The sequence below is a fragment of the Chlorocebus sabaeus genome, chromosome 15 (assembly GCF_047675955.1).
Source record: "Chlorocebus sabaeus isolate Y175 chromosome 15, mChlSab1.0.hap1, whole genome shotgun sequence".
Classification (NCBI taxonomy): Eukaryota; Metazoa; Chordata; class Mammalia; order Primates; family Cercopithecidae; genus Chlorocebus; species Chlorocebus sabaeus.
In genome coordinates, this window is record NC_132918.1 from 72,513,826 (window position 1) to 72,536,475 (window position 22,650).

The following is a 22,650-nucleotide window of genomic DNA, read 5'->3' on the forward strand; positions in this document are numbered from 1 at the left end:
TCAAGTTGTCCTACCTTTCTGGACCAAATCAATGTATACCTTACATATGTTGATTGATTTATTAGGTCTCCCTAAAACCTATAAAACCAAGCTGTAACCCAACCACCCCTAGGCACATGTTATGAGGACCTCCTGAGGCAGTGTGACTGGTCACGGTCCTCACATATGGCTCAGAACAGATCTCTTCAAGTATTTTACGGAGTTTGACTTTTTTCATCAATAATTCCTAAGTAAAAGTTAAAAAGTGAGAGTCCATATTTACTACCATTTTACCTGCACTAAATTGCTAATTTTCCTCCTCCTGTAAGCAAGAAGCTGAATGGCCTACCTCAACTTGCCTTTACTTATTCAAGTCATTCAAATGCAATGCAGACAGCTTTTACTTTCATTTTTTTTCCTATTTTTGTTTAATTTATTTAAGACCACCTCCTCACAATTTCCAGAGAGAAAATACAAAACAAGAAACAGACTTGGGTTCAAATACATAACCAAGTGCTGGAGTTTAAAGCATTACTGATAACATCGTTACAGAAGAATGGCAGCTTACTCCAGGGCACTTCAATATTCCTGAGGAATAAACATGATTTCTCTTGTCCTCCCACTGGGATGTTCTCAGGTGAAATCACTGCTCCTATTCTTTGACATATTTTCCGTGTAGAAGATATGGAGCCTGGAAATCATGCTGACAGTTGGAGTACGCCATTCCTAATCCCATGCCAGAACTGAAGGCTAATCGCCACATTCTTCTTTTAAAGGTGAGAAAACAATTCCTAATCCAAAACCAGTACCTATCTTCACGACCGCATCTGCCAGGCACAGCCCCACTTCCAGCCGAGCTCCAACTCTGACATGTACCCCACCAGCGCCTCCAGTTTTCCTCTCGGCCGGCCCCCGGACCACTCCAACCCCTGCAAGTCTCGCGAGCTACTTTCTTTAAAAGCATTACCATTGAAAACTTCCATAGTTTTCGGCTCTTAACACCATCAAAATTAGTCTTAATCTCTGAACACATAAAGATAATCATTTCTTCTCTCTTTCAGCACAACAACTATAGATTTTCAAAACAGAGGGCAATAAAGCACTTTATTTAGTTCCAGATTTATTGTGTTCCATTTAGGAATGAACTACTATCTGGGTAATCCATGGGATGCCAACTCTATACAGTGAGAATAAATCAATTTAGCAATGGACCTGGTGTGGCTGAATGGAATGACACTTCAAAATTGTAGGACTGTGGAAAATAAGATATTTGCTTTGTGCCTTAGCTTCCTTTCTTATACAATAGGAAAATGACCTGTTCAGTGTGTTATAAGAATTGCCAAATGCAATACATTTTTAAAATATAAGGCATAGAATATCTTCATATTTACTCAAATAAGTTTTAACTCTTCTCCTTTCCTTGAATGTTGGCAGTTTAAATGAGAGAAAGGCAAAAGGTAAACAGCTGAAATAAGGATTGTAATTTGTTTTATCACATTTAAAGAGTGTATGAATCCGTTTTTGCACTACTATAAAGAAATAGCTGAGCCTAGGTAATTTAGAAAAAAATTGGCTCACAGTTCTGCAGGTTGTAGGAAGCATGATGGCATTTGCTTCTTGGGAGGCCTCAGGAAGCTTCCAATCATAGCAGAAGGCAAAGGAGGAGCCAGCATGTTTTATGTGGCCAGAGCAGGAGCAGGAGAGCGAGGGAAGAGGTGCTGCACACTTTAAACAACTAGATCACATGAAAACTCACCATCATGAGAACAGCACCAAGGGAGAAATTCGCCCCCATAATACAATCACCTGCCACCAGGCCCCACCTCTAACACACGGGATTAAAATTCCACATGAAATTTAAGTGGGGACACAGATCCAAACCATATCAGAGAGTAGACCTTCATTGTACCAACACTAAAGTTTCACTGATTTTAAATTGACGTGCAAATTACTGTAAAATTTTTCTCTACTTTCTCAAATTTACGAAAAGTATAAACTAACCAGCTTTATGAATGGGGTCATTGAGAAAGAAAAGAAACAGAAAGAAAAGAACCCCTGCCCAAGAGAAGGGTCCTTAATAGTCAAAGACAAATAATTCTAGACAGTATCATCACAAATTCAATACAGTAAATATAATTGGATAAATATATATTGAGTATTGCAGTCTAAAAACAAAACACATTCTCTTCAAGGAATTCATAAAACTTACATAAACTTTTCTATATATCAGGTGTGGCAAACTATTACTTTGGTGATCTATTGAGAAAACACTTTTACTAGTACATATGCCCTTGTGTAGTCCCTCCATACATTATTTCTGGGTTTGGCCACGTGACTGGCTTTAGTCAATGGGACATTAGCAATTGTGATTCATGCCCATACATGCAGGCTATATTTTCAGAACTCTAACTTTTGGACCATTCCCTCTCAGATTCCAACCACGATACTGAAAAAACCAAAGCCCAGTCTAGCCATTTAAACATTTAAAGAGAATACATGGAAGTAAACCAAGAACCCAGCCAACATCCCGGGATAAGCTCCCAGCCAACAGTCAGTACCAACATCCTCCTTAAAAGAGATTCCTCCCATTCCAGTTGAGTTGCCCTAGTTAATGCCACATGGAGCAGAGATAAGCTGTTATTAACAAGCCCTGTTCAAACTGCAGAATTTGAGCAAATAAATTATTATTATTGTATTAAACCAATAAGTTGGGGATAAATGCTATGCAATGATTATCTGAATCATCAGAGTATGAACAATTTCTCAATTTATTCTAAACTATAATTGTACAAGCTGTATTCTGACATAGTAAAGCCAAATAAAATATAAGCTTTGAACAAAGAGAAAAAAAAACTTTGAAATAAAAAACATTTTATAAATTACTTATTAGTGATAAAGATAAAAAATTTTATTGACAGGCTACTTAGAAAATAAGGACGATGAAAATGATGACTAACCCCTGATTTTTTTTATCTTGCCCAAATTTCTATCTAAGGCATCTGGTGAGTCATGCCCTCAGATAGGTTTTATTTAACTCTACATATCATGATTTACTTTCCAACCCAACTGTGGCATAACATTACAAAATAAAGAAGAAAATCCTGTAGTAGTGTGTTCTCGCATTGCTATAAAGACATCCCTGAGACTGGGTAGTTTATAAAGAAAAGAGGTTTAACTGGCTCACAGGCTATAGAATAGGCATGGCTGTGGAGGCCTTAGGGAACTTTGACTCATGGCAGAAGGTAAAGTGGGAGCAGGCATCTTCGCATGGCCGGAGCAGGAGGAAGAGACAGAGTGGGGAGGCGTCACACACTGTTAAACAACGAGATCTTGTGAGAACTCTATGACAAAAACAGCATCACCAAAGTGGGACATCCGCCCCCGTGACCCCATCACTTCCTACCAGACCCCAGCTCCAACACTGGGGATTACAAGTCAACATGAGATTTGGGCGGGGACACAAATCCAAATCATGTCACTTCCCAACTCATTCTGTGATGTCAGTATTAACCTGCTACAAAACCCAGGCAAATAAAATCACAAGAAAGAAAACAGACCAGTATCTCTTACAAATATAGACACAAAAACCTTCAATAAAATACTAGTAAAGTGAACCCAGCAACATATGAAAAGAATTATACTAGTACCCCCTTAACCATGGAAAATATGTTCTAAGACCCCCAGTGGATGCCTGAAACTGAAGATAGTACCAAACCCTATATGAACTGCTTTTCCTAGATATACATATCTATGATAAAATTTAATAAATTAGATACAGTAAGAGATTAACAATAACTAATAACAAAATAGAAGAATGATAACAATATGCCAGCATAACTACTTTGATGTTCTGGAGCCATTATTAAGTAAAATAACGGTTACTTAACAGAAGCACTGAGATACCATGACAGTTGACCTGATCACTGAGATAGCTAAGTGACTACTGTGTAGATAGAGCATGCAGTGTGGATACACTGGGAAAAGAGCAGATTCACATCCCAGATGAGAAGAAGCTGGACAGTGCAAGATTTCACCACACTGTACAGAATGGTGCGCAATTTAAAACTTACAAAGTGTTTATTTCTGAAATCTTCCATTTACTATTTTCAAACTGCAGTTGACTGAAACTGTGGAAAGTGAAATCATGGATAAGAAGGGAGTACTGTGGGCCGGGCGCAGTGGCTCACATCTGTAATCCCAGCACTTTGGGAGGCTGAGGCAGGTGGATCATGAGGTCAGGAGTTTGAGACCAGCCTGACCAACACAGATAGTGAAACCCTGCCACTACTAAAAATACAAAAATTAGCTGGGCTTGGTGGTGCATGCCTGCAATCCCAGCTGCTCAGGAGGCTGAGGCAGGAGAATCTCTTGAACCTGGGAAGTGGAGGTTGCAGTGAGCCAAGATCACGCCACTGCACTCCAGCCTGGGCGACATTTTGAGTCTCCATCTCAAAAACAAAAAAAAGAAGAGGGGACTACTCTGTTATCCATGACCAAGTAGGATTTGTCTCAGAAAAGCAAGGTCAGCTCAAAATACAAAAATCAATCAAGGTAAAACACCACATTAACAGAATGAAGTCTTAAAAAAAAATGATCATCTTATTAAATGCAGACAAGAGCATTTGACAAAATCCAACTGTCTTTCATGATAAAAGCACTCAGACATGGGCATCCTTGCCCATGCCTATGTCTTGAATGGTATTGCCAAGGTTTTCTTCTAGGGCTTTTATGGATTTAGGTCTAACATTTAAGTCTTTAATCCATTTTGAATTAATTTTTGTATAAGGTGTAAGGAAGGGATCCAGTTTCAGCTTTCTACATATGGCTAGCCAGTTTTCCCAGCACCATTTATTAAATAGGGAATCCTTTCCCCATTTCTTGTTTTTGTCAGGTATGTCAAAGATCAGATGGTTGTAGATGTGTGGTATTATTTCGGAGGGCTCTGTTCTGTTCCATTGGTCTACATCTCTGTTTTGGAACCAGTACCATGCTGTTTTGGTTACTGTAGCCTTGTAGTATAGTTTGAAGTCAGGTAGCATGCCGCCTCCAGCTTTGTTCTTTTTGCTTAGGATTGTCTTGGCAATGCAGGCTCTTTTTTGGTTCCATATGAAATTTAAAGTAGTTTTCTCCAATTCTGTGAAGAAAGTCATTGGTAGCTTGATGGGGATGGCATTGAATCTATAAATCACCTTGGGTAGTATGGCCATTTTCACAATACTGATTCTTCCTATCCATGAGCATGGAATGTTCTTCCATTTGTTTGTGTCCTCTTTTATTTCGTTGAGCAGTGGTTTGTAGTTCTCCTTGAAGTGGTCCTTCACATCCCTTGTAAGTTGGATTCCTAGGTATTTTATTCTTTTTGAAGCAATTGTGAATGGGAGTTCACTCATGATTTGGCGCTCTGTTTGTCTGTTCTTGGTGTATAGGAATGCTTGTGATTTTTGCAGATTGAATTTGTATCCTGAGACTTTGCTGAAGTTGCTTATCAGCCTAAGGAGATTTTGGGCTGAGATGATGGGGTTTTCTAAATATACAAGCATGTCATCTGCAAACAGGGACAATTTGATTTCCTCTTTTCCAAACTGAATACCCTTTATTTCTTTCTCCTGCCTGATTGCCCTAGACAGAAGTTCCAACACTATGTTGAATACGAGTGGTGAGAGAGGGCATCCCTGTCTTGTGCCAGTTTTCAAAGGGAATGCTTCCAGTTTTTGCCCATTCAGTATAATATTGCAATGGCAACAAAAGCCAATATTGACAAGTGGGATCTAATTAAATTAAAGAGCTTCTGCACAGCAAAAGAAACTTCTATCAGAGTGAACAGGCAACCTACAGAATGGTAGAACATTTTTGCAAGCTACCCATCTGACAAAGGGCTAATATCCAGAATCTACAAAGAACTGAAACAAATTTACAAGAAAAAATCAAATAACCCTATCAAAAAGTAGGTGAAGGATATGAACAGACACTTCTCAAAAGAGGACATTCATACAGCCAACAGACACATGAAAAAATGCTCATCATCACTCGCCATCAGAGAAATGCAAATCAAAACCACAATGAGATACCATCTCACACCAGTTAGAATGGCAATCATTAAAAAGTCAGGAAACAACAGGTGCTGGAGAGGATGTGGAGAAATAGGAACACTTTTACACTGCTGGTGGGACTGTAAACTAGTTCAACCATTGTGGAAGACAGTGTGGTGATTCCTCAAGGATCTAGAACTAGAAATACCATTTGACCCAGCCATCCCATTACTGGGTATATGCCCAAAGGATTATAAATCATGCTGCTATAAAGACACATGCACATGTATGTTTATTGCGGCACTATTCACAATAGCAAAGATTTGGAACCAACCCAAATGCCCATCAATCATAGACTGGATTAAGAAAATGTGGCACATATACACCTACTATGCAGCCATAAAAAAGGACGAGTTCATGTCCTTTGTAGGGACATGGATGAAGCTGGAAACCATCATTCTCAGCAAACTGTCACAAGGACAGAAAACCACACACCACATGTTCTCACTCATATGTGGGAATTGAACAATGAGAACACTTGGACACAGGGTGGGGAACATCACACACCAGGGCCTGTGGTGGGGTAGAGGGAGGGGGGAGGGATAGCATTAGGAGAAATACCTAATGTAAATGACGAGTTAATGGGTGCAGCAAACCAACATGGCACATGTATACATATGTAACAAACCTGCATGTTGTGCACATGTACCCTAGAACTTGAAGTATAATAATAGAAAGAAAATATGGAAAAGAGGAAAGAAGGGAAGATAACCATTAAAAAAAAAAGAAGACAGAAAGAAAGAAAAAGCACTCAGCTAGGAACAGAAGGAAACATCCTCAGCCCTATGAAAGACATCTGCACAATTCTCAGGTAACATTATGCTTCACAATAAAGACCAACGGCTTCCACTCATACGGGTAAATAACATGAATCCTGAAAAATACACACATACACACAACCACCTACGTTCTCCCTCAACACAAGATGGGTAAGAGATTGTCCACACTCCCCACCTTTTCTTAGTGCATATACCTTAGAAAACTTATAATTGTTCATTCTTTCTCTGACTTTTTAAAATGTACTATGTAAATCTTTCCAAAACTTAAATAAGCCTCTTGTCAGTGTTATAACCCAGTAATCTTTTCCTTAAAGGCGTAGGCACCATCTCTCTGAAATGAAGCCAATGAGAAAGACAATGGGAGGGTGGGAGCCTAACTCAACAGGCACCTGGGTCCAAACTACAAACCTACCTCCTGTCGTAAAGATATAATAAATTTGTTTTTCTTTTGGATTAAGGTGATTAGTAAACACAGATGGCTACCCCAATTATCAAGTGAATTTAGGATGAACTATGTGTGACAAATGGTGCGTCAAGTCCTCTTACTTGAAGACTAGTTATCATTTATCTTGAGAACATATATGAAAAGGGTTGCATCTGCTTAGCTGTAGGAGTCTTCTTTCTCTCTTTTCAATCTCTTTAGTGGATTGCCTATGTTGAAAACGAGATCTGGTTTACTGTTTATTCAAAAATCAAAAATGTTTTCTTTTCTACTTTTGGGTTGAGCTTGTCTGGGTTGGCAAAAGATTTTGTTTTTTAATTTATATTCCCCTAACACTTCTTCAGATCAGGAATAAGACAAGGAAGTCTGCTCTTACCACTTCATTCAACATTGTACTGGAATTTCTAGTCAAGTCACTTAGTCAGGAAAGGGAAATAAAAGGCATCCAGATGGGAAAGAAAGAAGTAAGACAATTTCTATTTGCAGATGACATGATATTTTGTGTAGAAAATTGCAATAAATTCACAAAAAATTACAGCTAATATATGAGTTCAGTAAGTTTACAGTACACAAAATCAATATGTAGAAATAAATTATATTTCTATACTCTAGCAATGAACAATCCAAGATGAAATTAAGAGAACAATTCATTTACAATAGCATCCAAAAAAACCCCCAAAACTTAGGAATACATTTAACAAAAAAGCACATGACTTGTACACTAAAAACTGCATAACATCATTGAAAAAAATTTTTTAAAAAAGACCTAAATAAATGGAAAGACGCTTTGAGTTCAAAAATTAGAAGACTTTCCATTGTTTAAAAGGCTGCATTAGTTTCCTCTTGTTGCTGTGCAAATCACCACAAATTCAGTGGTTTAAAACACATATCATATAGTCCTGGATTGTTCTAAAATGGTTCTTGCTGGACTAAAATCAAGGTTTTGGTAGGGCTGCATTTCTTTCTGAAGGTTCTAGGAGAGAATCTATTTCCTGCCTTTTCCAGATTCTAGAGACTGCCAGCATTCCTTGGCTTATGGCTCACCTTCATCTTCAAAGTCAGCAATGGCCAGTCAAGTCTTTCTCATGGCACATCACTCTGGCACTTACTCTTCTGCCTCCCTTTTTTATATTTAAAGACACTTGTCATTACACTGGATCCAGTAGCCTCAAATCCATCTGCTACCTTAATTCCCCTTTACCATGTAACATAACATATCCATAGGGTCTAGGGATTATACTAGAATGTAGACATCTTAGGCAGGGGGGTTATTTTTGTGCCTATCACAATAGGCAAATTGATCTACAGATTCAACACAACTGGCTGCTTTTTTTTTTTTTTTTTTGCAGAAATTGACAAGATGATCCTAAAATTTATCTAGAAACACATGGGACACAGAACAGCCAAAGCAATTTTGAAAACTAAGAACAAAGTTGAAGGACTCATACTTCATTTCAAAACTGACTACAAAGCTACAGTAATTAACACTGTGTGAGACTGGCATAAGGATATGCATACAGATTGATCAAATAAAACTGAGAATCCCTTGAGAAATAAACCTTATATATATGGTCAACTGATTTTTGACAATAATGACAAGAAAATTCAATAGGAAAAAAGAAGTTATTTCAACAAATGGTACTGAGACAACTGGAAACACACATGCAAAAGAATGAAGTTGGAACCTTACCTCATACCATATGCAAAAATTAATGTTAAATGAGTCATAGATGTAAATATAAGAATTAGAACTATAAAACTTATGGAAGCAAATATAGGTGTAAGTCTTTGTGATTTTGGATTACACAATGGTTTCTTAGAATGGCTCTTAAGCACAAGCAGCAAAATCAATAAGTTGGATTTCATCAAAATTAAAAACTTTCGTGCCTCAAAAGACATTATCAAGACAATGAGAAGAGAATGCATAGAATAGAAGAACACATTTACAAATCATATATCTGATACATATCTGCTTTCCAAAATAAGTAAAAACTTTCATAACTCAATAATAAAACACAAGTAACCCAGTTTAAAAGTGGGCAAAAAAAGTTGTTAAACTTCATGAGTCATAGAGAAACGCAATTCAGGCCGGGCGCTGTGGCTCAAGCCTGTAATCCCAGCACTTTGGGAGGCCGAGACGGGTGGATCACGAGGTCAGGAGATCGAGACCATCCTGGCTAACACGGTGAAACCCCGTCTCTACTAAAAAAATACAAAAAATTAGGCGGGTGCCTGTAGTCCCAGCTACTCGGGAGGCTGAGGCAGCATAAACCCGGGAGGCGGAGCTTGCAGTGAGCTGAGATCCGGCCACTGCACTCCAGCCGGGGCGACAGAGCGAGTCTCCGTCTCAAAAAAAAAAAAAAAAAAAGAGAGAAACGCAATTCAAAACCATAGTGAGATACCATGTCATACCCATTAGTGTGGCCATAATCCAAAAGACAGATTAAATAATAACTATTGGCAAACATGTAGAAGATTGGAACCTTCACATACTCCTGGTAGAAATGGATAATGGTACAGTCACTTTGGAAAACAATTTGGCAGTTTCTCAAAAAGTTAAACATAGAATTACCATATTGAGGAGTATGGCTCCAGGCCAAAATCCTATGTATTATCTTTCGGGCAGGACCATAGACAGTTACAAGGCTTTGCCCAGCAGACCTCATTGGGGGAAATTGCCATCTCCACACCAGACTTGGTACACAGCTAGCATGTTACAGCTTCTGGAGGGATTTGCAGTCAAGAACTCACTCCCTGCTCCCTCCACCCCAACCAGCCCTGCTTGTAGGATTCTCTGCTTCCCTAGCCCAGGCACTTCCATTCAGAGGCTTCTGCTCAGGCACTTTTCAGGAGTCCCAGCTGAGACCTCCTTAGGGAGGGCTTGGCTGAGGCAGTGCTTTCAGCTACCAGTGATACTTCTTCATATTGAATGAATAGTTACACACATCATAAAAGTATAAAAACATAGAAAGGATGTATACCAACTTCCAAATAGTGGTTACCTCTGAGTAGGAAGGGGAAGTAGTATGAAGAGGAGCCTTCAATTGACTCCATAACATTATTTCTCTAAAAAACTTTTCTTGGCCGGGCGGGGTGGCTCATGCCTGTAATCCCAGCAATTTGGGAGGTTGAGGAGGGTGGATCACCTGAGGTCAAGAGTTCGAGACTAGCCTGACCAATATGGTGAAACCCTGTCTCTACTAAAAATATAAAAATTATCCAGGCATGGTGGCTGGCACCTGTAGTCCCAGCAAGTCCAGAGGCTGAGACGGGAGAATTACTTGAAACTGGGAGGCAGAGTGGCAGAAAGTGGGAGGCCGAGATAGTGCCACTGCACTCCAGCCTGGGCGACAGCGAGACTTCATCTCAAAACAACAAAACAAAATAAAAACCTTTTTTTAAGAAAATATAAAAAAAAAAAGAAAAAAAAAGAAAATATAATAAAGCCATCATGTAGTGAAACCTAGTATGCATAAATGGACATTTGTTATATTTCATAATACAAAAGAATGAAAAATACTGAAATAATTCTTAGCCCTAGGTGGTGAAATTATATGTCATTGTGATTTTAGTTTTTTCTTGATATGTATATACATTTTTCAAACCCTTCCAACCAACATGAATTTCTTTTATAATGATAATAAATAATACATGTGTTTCACAAAGAGGTATTACTACCCATAACTTTACTTAAGCAGAGAGCTATAAACATGTATTTTGGCTTAAAAATCTATTATATGGCTTAAAAATTGAACCAGTATTAAAATCTCATTTTCGTGTAAAAAAATCTCCACAAATATTTTAATAGTTCAGTGCTGAGAAATGCTTTTATTTTTCAAATGCAAACCAAAATTTAAAAGCTGAAACTTACACATGTCCAGATTTGTAAGAGCTAGTCAGGAACTGAAATGCAAATAATTACAGCTTTAATAATTACTCCTATTACGTTTTTCTTTTGGCAACATGACCTTAAATAGCACAGGATTGTCTGAATGTGGTCATTCAAGCTATTACTATAAATTACTCAATGTAGAGGTATAATTAATAATTAATAGAACTTTTTAGAGCAAGGACATCTAATTCAACAATTTCCAATGATTTTCTAGAACGCTTTCTTCATATTAAATAATGTGCAGAAGCTCAACAGGTAGAAGAAGCCATAACAAAGGTGCTGTGTTTGAAGCTGGGAGCTGCATTCTGAGCTCTTGCTAGCTCCCTTTCTCACATCTTTATCCTCTTCCTCCATCAATGGCTCTTTCCTGTCTGGAAACAAGCATCATCAAGTCTCCTGATTTCTAACCACACCTCCGGTTCTTCTATTTCATCATAGCACAATTTTCCTCTATTGGCTGTTGCCACCATTGCTTGTCATGATCCCCATGCACCCCAGCCCTTACCACTCTCCTGAAACCTCTCTGGATAACCATTGTCCATCTGCAAATCCAAGGGATATTCTTCCATCCTTTACATGGACTCATATGAAATCACCATATAAAAACAATTCTCAATACCTGGCTGCTCTGTAGTACTGTTGAGCTTAGAAAAGCATTGTGTTCCTCCTTGGGAACTTTCTCACATCATGTCTGACACTACTTTCTCCTAGTGTTTTTCTTTTGAACTTCCTGTCTGCCCACTCCTCGTAAGTCACCCCAACCTTCCTGTCTCTGTGTTTGACTCTTAAGCATTGTGGCTCCTCAAGGTTTTATTCATCACTTGTCTATTTCACAGCAAGTGTCACACAGATGCTGATGACCCTATGTCTCCTTACCAGTCAGAAACACTCCCCTGAAGCTCCAGAAACATATTTGGGTTGCTTATTGGACATAACAGTCTTACTGTCTCAAAAGCAATTCAAACTCAATATACTCAAAACTAAATTAATCACTGCCCTTTCTCTGCAATTTCTACCCATGTCTTCTCTAATCATCAAGATGTTGTGTGGGTTGGATTGTATCCCCTGAAAAGATATGTTGAAGTCCTAACTCCCAGTACCTGTGAATGTGACCTTGTTTGGAAAGAGGATCTTTGCAGAAGTAATCAAGTTAAGATGAGGTCATACTGAATAAAGGTGGGCCCTAATCCAATATGACTACTGTACTTCTGAGAAAACAAACACACAGGTATAGACACACAGAGAATGCCAGGTGATGACACAGGCAGAGATAAGTGTGATGTCTCTTGTCAAGTATCTCCATCCCAGATCTGTCCTGTCCCAACTGCCTCCCCAGGTTTCGGTAGCCTGTTCAATGGACAGTCCCATTTCTTAACACTGTCAGCTGTCTGGCTTCTCGGGGTGAGGGCTGGCTTCCAGCATGAATTCCCTCATGGCAGTGTGGTGAGAACTGTAGCAGCTTCTGTACCCAGGCCCTTGCCAACTGCTGTAAAAGTGGTGCTGGCTGCATACCCCCGCCCCCACAACACTTCCAGCGGGGCTGAGTAACACAATCCAAAAGAATCCAGAGGTTAAATAAGGCCTATGGGCAAACTTTCATCAATGAGAGACAGGAAATGAATTATTCTTCCTTCCCTCCCACAATCGACTCTTCTAATGCACACAAGTCCCATAAGATCTGTCCAGAGACATCTCCCATGACCGAGTAATTGCTGCTTCTTAATAAAGCTGTGACAAGCTCAGTTACAGTACATTGTATTTGCTGTCCTTCCTTCCCTTCTTTGTTTCTTGTTTTTTTTCCTTACTCTCACTACCCTGGGATTACCACCTCTCCTCTCCAATAAAGAGCTCACACGTAAGCTCCATTTTCTATGGAACCCGGGCTAAGATAGCAAGTTGCTTAAACATCATTTTTTCTCTTCTAAAAATAGAGATAATGATGGCTCTTCTCATAGAACCACCAAAAGTATCATATGAGACAATATCTGAAAAGCACAGTGACTTGAAATAGTTAGTGCTCACAAAATGTCACTTGTTACTATTAATTATAACTACCTGAAGACCCAGAGCTATTTTTGCATTCTTTTCCCACTGTGTTAGTCAGGGGTCTCTAGAAGGACAGAACTAATGGAATCGATATGTATATTAAGGGGAGTTTATCAAGTGTTAACTTACACGATTGCAAGGTCCCACAATAGGCTGTCTGCAGGCTGAGGAGCAAGGAGAGTCAGTCGGAGTTCCAAAACCAAAGAATGTGGAGTCCAGTGTTCGAGAGCACGAAGCATCCAGCATGAGAGAAAGATGAAGACTGGGAGGGTAGGCCAGTCTCTCTTTCCACATTTTTCTGCCTGCTTATATTCTAGCCATGCTGGCAGCTGATTAGATTATGCCCACCCACATTAATGGTGGGTGGGTCTGCCTTTCCCAGCCCACTGACTCAAATGTTAATCTCCTTTGGCAACACCCTCACAGACACACCCAGGATCAGTACTTTGTATCCTTCAATCCAATCAAGTTGACACTCAGCATTAACCATCAAAGTGCACCAAAAGTGGGCGCACTTTGTTACAGGAAGAAGAAACTGGAGAATATGCACATAATGTCCCCTCTTTTCTTTAATCCTTATTGTGCTACATTAAAAACCATTACCACTGTACCTTGTGCTATAGAAGCATTAAAGTTCATTTACACAGGAAAACACTTACTAAAGGCTGTTAGGAGGCTTACAAAATCCCTGGGAGGTAGTACCCTGCAGTTAGGCTTGAAGGCCAGATGGGGAGGGACAAAGCTTTAGACAACATTGTATTGGGTCAGGCACAACTTGTACCACTGACAGTGGAAAGTAGACCCAGGACCCCAATCCTGCCATCTTCCACCACCACCCTTACCCCAACCCCAAACTGGACTCGATTCAATACACACTTTCTCCCATTTCTCACTTGCAAATCCAAGTCTTGCTGACGTAATCTGATTGATGGAGTCTAAGTCACATGGTTGTGTTTCAGCTGCAAGGGAGGTGAAGATTACACATTTTTCTGTTGACTTGTGTAAGGAAAAGATATTCAGAAGGTGGGAAGTCCTCCCCAAATATAGGAAACGAGTTCATAAGATTAGCCGAGCAGCCAGAAAATATGACAAACGTACACTCTATATCTACTTGAAGAAATGTGCCAAACCAAAGAAAATATGGTTACAATTATTTATTTATTTATTTATTTTTGAGATGGAGTCTTGCTCTGTTGCCCAGGCTGGAATGCAGTGGCACGATCTCGGCTCACTGCAAGCTCTGCCTCCCGGGTTCACGCCATTCTCCTGCCTCAGCCTACTGAGTAGCTGGGACTACTGGCGCCCGCCACTACGCCCGGCTAAATTTTTTTTTTTTTTTTTTGTATTTTCAGTAGAGACGGGGTTTCACCATGTTAGCCAGGATGGTCTCAATCTCCTGACCTCGTGATCAGCCCGCCTCGGCCTCCCAAAGTGCTAGGATTACAGGCATGGGCCACTGTGCCTGGCCACAATTTAAAAAAAAAAAAAAAAAAAAAAAAGGAAAGAAAGAAAGAAAAGAAAGACTGAAAGAGGAAGGTGGGAATAATCTACTTATTGAGGGAATTCTTGCAAAGTATATTCCATGTCTACGTAGTGCATAGTGCACTAGCTATTTCTTGAGTAGACCTAACGGCTACTGCAAAGGTCACAGTAACACTTTCAGATGCTTTGGGCAAAGTGGGCTAAATGCTATTTCACTCTGGGTCACCTCTTTCTAGCCCTCAGCTGACTCCAAAGAGTAATTACAACTCATAGTGAACACAGGTAAATTCCTCTCAGGCTCAACATTAATAACCTACCATTAGTTATAAATCTTAAAAGAAAGCATTTCCTGGCCAATGAATATATGTAATATTAAGATGGTAAGATTTTTATTCTTAGAAAAATATATGAAAAAACAGAAAAAAAATACTTGAAGGAGGAAAATAAACCACTTCTATCAAGTATATCCTTATCAGTTATACCACAAAATAATCTTATTATCAAACACACAATCCCAAAATTACAGGTTATTTCCCCTCCTGTATTACATGTGTATATAATAACTAACCAAGGATTTTTAATTCTTTCTTCAAAGTTTATATCCTACCTCCCATTTCTTTTTATTCTCATTGCCAACAAGTCCAAATCAGCCCACCCCTAAGTTATTACAAAAGCCTTACTCTCTTAATTGCTTTCATTCATTTATTCATTCATTCATTTATTCATGGAACAAGTATTTTTCTGAGCACTTGCTACGTGCCAAGTCCCCTTTTTCATGGATTATTTTTCTAATGGGAAAAATGACAGAATGCTAGTAAATTGGTAGAAATGAGCTAATGGAGTGTAGAAATTGATGCATAAGAGAATTGCTGGAGTGATGCCCTTGAAGAAATGGACAGACAGGAGGAGGTTTGGCCTTTACCAGGACCACGGAAGAAGAGTCACATGTCAAATCCTCCTAATCCAAATATTAATTATAGTCAAACACCTCCTCCTCAGACATCGGGTACATATTGATTTCCCATTTCACGGACCTCCTGCAGCCCCTTCAACTCTTGTGACCTTCCTAGGCTTGCTCTGCTGTTCCCTACTGACATGGTGGCTAAAGGGGTACAGGATAAACAGTTGATTCCATCAGAACACACATTATATGTCAGTAATTCAACAGCATAAAACTTGAAAGTAAATATCACTAAGTAGGTGATACCCATAACCAAGGAAACATTATTTTATTCATATGAACAGGTATAAACAGAGAATAATAAAAATGTTTTTCTAACTGTACATAAACAGTAGAAGGGCACTGTTAATCTGAGAAGTGCCATAGGCATGGCTACTTTCCCTATGGCCCTTGGCCACTCTTGAGTTACGGTATAATAGCATGGCAGGCAATTTGAGTAAAACCTGCTTGGTCAAAAAGCATTCAAGTTAAAGCAGATCTTGTTTAAACTCAGACACTGACACATATAAAGGTACAATAACTTCTAGCTAGTTATTGTTACTTTAATGGTCAGGAAGAAACTTGTAATAGTCAAGAAGGGAACATTTTATTTGATAAAATGAGAAAATGATCACCAATGAATATTCCTAGTCACTGGATATTCTACATCTTGATCATTATCTTGCTACTAAAAAAACCTTTCTGTCAAGGGGAACATCACACACCGGGGCCCATTGTTGGGGGGGGGGAGGGGGAAGGGATAACATTAGGAGGTATACCTAATGTAAATGACAAGTTAATGGGTGCAGCACACCAACATGGCACATGTATACATATGTAACAAACCTACACGTTGTGTACATGTACCCTAGAACTTAAAGTATAATAATAAAAAAAAACCTTCCTGTCCTTTCCTTTTTTTTTAATGCTGTATCAGGCAAGACCAAGTTTAAATTTTCACTGCCCAATTTACTAGCTATGTTATTTGATTATTAAAGCAAAGATATTAAACCAACCGCCACTTCTTACACATCTTACTCTCTTCATTTCCTCATGACGACTTAAAATAATATATGGGGAATTACCACTTTCCCTCCCATTGCTCAGATTTTATGCTCTCTTCAGGCCCTCCTGCTATCTCCTGTTATAGAGAAACTCTCTGGCCCTTTTTTCTCAGTGGTCTAAAACAATTTCAGTAAATAATGTTAGCTAGATGCTGGTGTTTTCTCCCTGGCAATTAGCACATTCTGCTTATTTCTACCATGGCCCATCACATCTTGGCAATATGTGAAAACGGCATAAAGAGGTTTCATGTAGGACAACATGATCTAAAGGTGGGAGCTCAGTGGGAGCAGGTTGTTTCAGATGAGAAAACGGAGGGCATCAACCTATAGACAGCCTTCCTGGAACAACTTAGAATGATTGTAGCCCCACAGGAGGAGCACTCCCCAGATTCAGGCTTGCATGAGAGGCAGAGGGACAATTCCTCCTTACTTGGAACATCAACATTCCTACAGATGAAGAGATGCCTGTCTGATCTGAATAGCTGGAACTCTGGGACAGGAGTAAGGCTGGAAGGTGGATTCCTTTCCTCCTGGCCTGGCAGAGGAGCTGAGGTAGCTCCCAGCCTTCACTCTGATAAAAACTTCAGCACATCTAATTGAGAGCTCCCCCAGCCACCTTCATGGAGACTGGAACCTGCTCACCACTGGGTATTACATCTACCCACCTGCCTTAGCTACAACTGATTCCTACTCAGGGATACCCTCCCTACTGGCCTGAAGCCTGAATCATCAACTCAGTAAATAAAATACTGGGGGAAAATTAAATAACTAAATAAAGTTTGCACCTCGAGAGAATGAGATAAGCTTCAAGATATCCCTGCCATTCCAACCCAATAGAAGACAGTGAACTTGCCCACACACCAAACACATAATTACCACAACCAGTATCTGGAAAAGCCAGTGCACAAAGTCTACAACTTAGGAACTCATACAGAGTCTTTACCCCTAACAGTACAAAGAATCAAAATAGGCTATAATAAACTATAAACATTAAAGTCTGATCCTTAAAAGGAAAACTAGGAACTCAGGAAAAACAGAGTCAAATCAAAAATAAATTCAAGAACAATCTGAAGAAACAGTCTACCCAAATGAGAAGGAACCAGAAAAGTAATTCTGGCAATACAACAAAACAAGGTTCTATAACATCCCCAAAATATCACACTAGTTCCACATTAATGAATCTAAATCAAAGGGAAATCTTTGAAATGCTAGATAAAGAAGTCAGAAGTTTGATTATTAAGTTACTCAAGGAGATAACAGAGGAAGGTTAAAACCAACATAAAAAAAATTTTTTTTTAATCTAAGAAATGAATAAAAAATTTTCTGGAGAGATAGATATCATAAAGAAAGACCAATCAGAACTTCTGGAAATGAAAGACACACTTACGGAAATACAAAATGCAATGGAAAGTTTCAACAATAGACTAGAACACGTAGAAGAAAGAATTTCAGAGCTCAAAGAAAAGGCTTTCAAATTAACCCAATCAGTCAAAGATAAAGAAAAAAGAATCAAAAGACATGAACAAAGTCTCCAAGAAATACGAGATTATGTAAAACAGTCGAACCCAAGAATAATTGGTATTCCTGAGGGAAAAGAACAAACAAGTTTGGAAAACTTATTTTAGGGAATAATTGAGGAAAACTTTCCTGGCTTTACTAGAGATCTAGATATCCAAATACAAGAAGGTCAAAGAATTCCTGGGAAATTCATTCCAAAAAGATCAACACCAAGGCAGATAGTAGATATCCAAATACATGAAGAGATCTAGATATCCAAATATAAGAAACTCAAATAACTCCTGGAAAATTCATTACAAAAAGATCATCACCAAAGTACATAGTTATCAGGCAAACCAAAGTCAACATGAAGAAAAGAATTTTAAGAGCAGTGAGACAAAAGCATCAGGTGACCTATAAAGAGAAACCTATCAGACTAACAGAAGATTTCTCAGGAGAAACCTTACAAGCCAGAAGGGATTGGGATCCTATCTTTAGCCTCCTTAAACAAATTAATTTTCAGCCAAGATTTGTGTAGCCAGCAAAACTAAGATTCATAAATGAAGGAGAGAGAAACTCTTTTTCAGACAAACAAATGCTGAGGGAATTTGCCACTACCAAACTAGCACTACAAGAAATGCTAAAAGGACTTCTAAATCTTGAAACAAAAGTTCAATGTGCACCAAAATAGAACCGCCTTAAAGCATACATCTCAGAGGGCCTATAAAACAATAATACAATGTAAAAAAAGTATCTAGGTAACAACTAACATGATGAATAGAATAGCACCTCACATCTCAGTATTAACAATGAATATAAATGGCCTAGATGCTCCACTTAAAAAATACGGAATAGCAGAATGTATAGAAAACCACCAACCAAATATCTACTGTCCTCTAGAGACTCACCTAACACATACGGATTCAAATAAACTTAAAGTACAGGGGTGAAAAAAGATAATCCATGCAAATGGAAATCAAAAGCGAGCAGGAGTAGCAATTCTTAACGAGACAAAACAGACTTTAAAGCAACAATAGTAAGAAAAGGCAAAGAAGGACATTATATATTGAAGAAAGAATTAGTCCAATGAGAAGACATTACAATCCTAAATACATATGCACCTAACACTGGAGCTCCCAGATTTATAAAACAATTACTACTAGACCAAAAAATGAGATAGACAGCAATGCAATAAGAGTGGGGGACTTCAATACTCCCAATAGACAGATCATCAAGACAGAAAGTCAACAAAGAAACAGTGGACTTAAACTGTATCCTAGAACAAATGGACTTAACAGGTATTTACAGAACACTCTTCCCAACAACTGCAGAATATACATTCTTCTCTTCAGCACATGAAATATTCTCCAAGATGGACCATAATGATAGACCATGAAACACTTCTCAATTAATTTAAGAAAATCAAAATCATATGAAGTTTCTTCTCAAACCACAGTGGAATAAAACTGGAAATCAACTCTAAAAGGAACCCTACAAATTAAACAAATACATGAAAATTAAATAATCTGCTCTTGAGTGACTTTTGGGTTAAAAATAAAATCAATACCTGACTTCAAACTATACTACAGGGCTACAGTAACACTACCTGACTTCAAACTATACTACAGGGCTACAGTAACCAAAACAGCATGGTATTGGCACAAGAACAGACACATAGACCAATGGAACACAATAAATAACCCAGAAATAAGACTGCACACCTACAACCATCCGATCTTTAACAAACCTGACAAAAACAAGCAATGGGGAAACGATTCCCTATTTAATAAATGGTGCTGGGTTTACTGGGTAGCCACATGCAGAAAATTGAAACAGAACCCCTTTCTTATACCATACACAAAAACAACTCAAGATGGATTAAAGACTTAAATCTAAAACCCAAAACTATAAAAACCCTAGAAGAAAACCTAGGCAATACCAGTAAGGATATAGACACTGGCAAAGATTTCATGATGAAGATGCCAAAAGCAACTGTAATAAAAGCAAAAATTGACAAATCAAATCTAACCAAACTAAAAAGCTTCCATACAACAAAAGAAACTATTAACACAGCAAAGACAGCCTACAGAATGGGAGATAATTTTTGCAAACTATGCATCTGACAAAGGTCTAATATCCAGTATCTATAAGAAGCTTAAACAAATTTACAAAACAAACAACACCGTTAAAAAGTGGGCAAAGGACATGAACAAACACTTTTCGAAAGAAGGCATACATGCAGCCAACAAGCATACGAAGAAAAGCTCAGCATCACTGATTATTAGAGAAATGCAAATCAAAACCCCAACAAGATATCATCTCATGCCCATCACAATGGCTACTATTAAAAAGTGAAAAAATAACAGATGCTGATGAAGTTGTGGAGAAAAAGAAATGCTTTCACATTGTTGGTGGGAGTGTAAATTAGTTCAACCATTGTGGAAGACAGTGTGGCAATCCCTCAAAGACCTAAAGACAGAAATACCATTTAACCCAGCAATCCCATTACTGGGTATAAACCCAAAGGAATATAAATCATTCTATTATAAAGAAATATGCATGCATATGTTCATTGCTGCACTATTCACAATAGCAAAGACATGGAATCAACCTAAATGCTCAAAAATGACAGACTGGGTTAAAAAAAAAAAGTGATATATATAAAGAAAATATGATACGTATACACCATGGAATACTATGGAACCATAGAAAAGAATAAGCTCATGTCCTTTGCAGGAACATGGATGGAGCTGGAGGCCATGATCATTAGCAAACTAATGCAGAAACAGAAAAACAAATACTGCACATTCTTACTTATAAGTGGGAGCTAAATGATGAGAACACATGGACTCATAGAACAAGGCACACTGGGGTCTATTGGAGAGTGGAGGGTGGAAGGAGAGAGAGGATCAGGAAAAACAACTAATGGATGCTACGCTTAATACCTGGGTGATGAAATAATCTGTACAACTAACCCCCATGACACACATTTACCTGTGTAACAAACCTGCACATTCTGCACATATACACCTGAACTGAAAAGTTAAAAAATAAGTAAATAAATCAATGAAATATTTTTAAGAATAAAACGTATATATACACTATGCAATACTACTTAGCTATAAAAAGGAATGAAATAATGTCTTTTGCAGCAACTTGAGTGGAACTGGAGGCCATTATTCGAAGCGAAGTAACTCAGGAATGGAAAACCAAATATCATATGTTCTCACTTATTAGTGGGAGCTAAGCTATGGCTATGCAAAGGCATAAGAATGATATAATGGATTTTGGGAACTCAGGGGGAAGGGTGGGAGTGGGGTGAGGAATAAATGGCTATACATTGGGTACAGTGTACACTGCTCAGGTGATGGGTACACTATAAAGTCTCAGAAATCACCACTTAAGAACCTATCCATGTATCCCAAAAACTATTGAAGTTTTTTAAAAGTAAAGAAAATGGTAGGCATCAAATCATCAAGTCATCCTTTCATAACCAGCTCTGATATGTGAAATTGTATAAAAAGGGCTTGGGTAATCAATAATACACCATGTTTTCCCCAAACTCAAGAGTAGAGAAGATCAGTGAGCTGCATACAGCAGAAAGGTTTTAAATACCATAGCCAATAACAAAATCTTCACAGACAAGTGTAGTCAGGGTTTTTTACTTGGGGATTAAGAAGGGGATGGTGTGCTAGTGGCTAACTTGCCACAAAGAACTTTTGCTTTCTTATTTCTAACTTAGTTTTAGCCAAGTACACATGCCCTATGTAATATGAATTGGGGAAATGCTGGAAACAATTTGCATGTCTGTAAAAAGCAGATTGACTGAATGAATCGTGATTTTAACCAAGTAATGGGATACGATCCAGATATTAAAACTGAAGCTACAGAAAAGCACTCATTAATATCAGTATTTGTGAATGTGTGTTTGCGTGTTCACATAGAAAGGAATTTGGAATCTGGACAATAAACTGCTTTCTGTGGGGGTTTTTTTTCCATTTCTGGGTTAGTAGGATTACAAATATTCTTAATGGGATTTTTAAATTCATTTTCTACACTGAGAATATACTGATTTTCTAATAAGAAATCAATACAAGAAACTTTAATCAACAAATTATAAACTTTTTTCAGATTTGAAGTTTTGTTGTTTTTATTTTATATGTATTCATATTCCTTTAATTTCTAATTCACTTTTGTCTGTGATGTCTGCTTGATGTGACATTTTCAGATATTTATATTTGCGATAGGATCATAAAATATATGCTATTGGTAACCAATCTTTTTATTTAGTATTGCAAATATGCTTCTGGGTCAACAAATACATTACTGTATTACCAGCTTAGTGTTATTTATCTAACCAACCTCCCCTTTCATGTGTATGTGTCTGTGTGTGTGTGTGTGTGTGTGTGTGTGTATGTGAAGCAACGAAAGCACAGACTT

General features: G+C 38.3%; 1 protein-coding gene and 1 pseudogene across 9 annotated transcripts in view; both read right to left on the bottom strand.

Annotated features, from left to right (window-relative positions):
* NEK10 (NIMA related kinase 10) overlaps window positions 1–22,650 on the bottom strand; it is a 266,215-nt gene that overhangs the window by 110,309 nt on the left and 133,256 nt on the right. The window lies entirely within an intron of this gene.
* On the bottom strand, window positions 623–934 carry LOC140713549 (MICOS complex subunit MIC10 pseudogene; annotated as a pseudogene).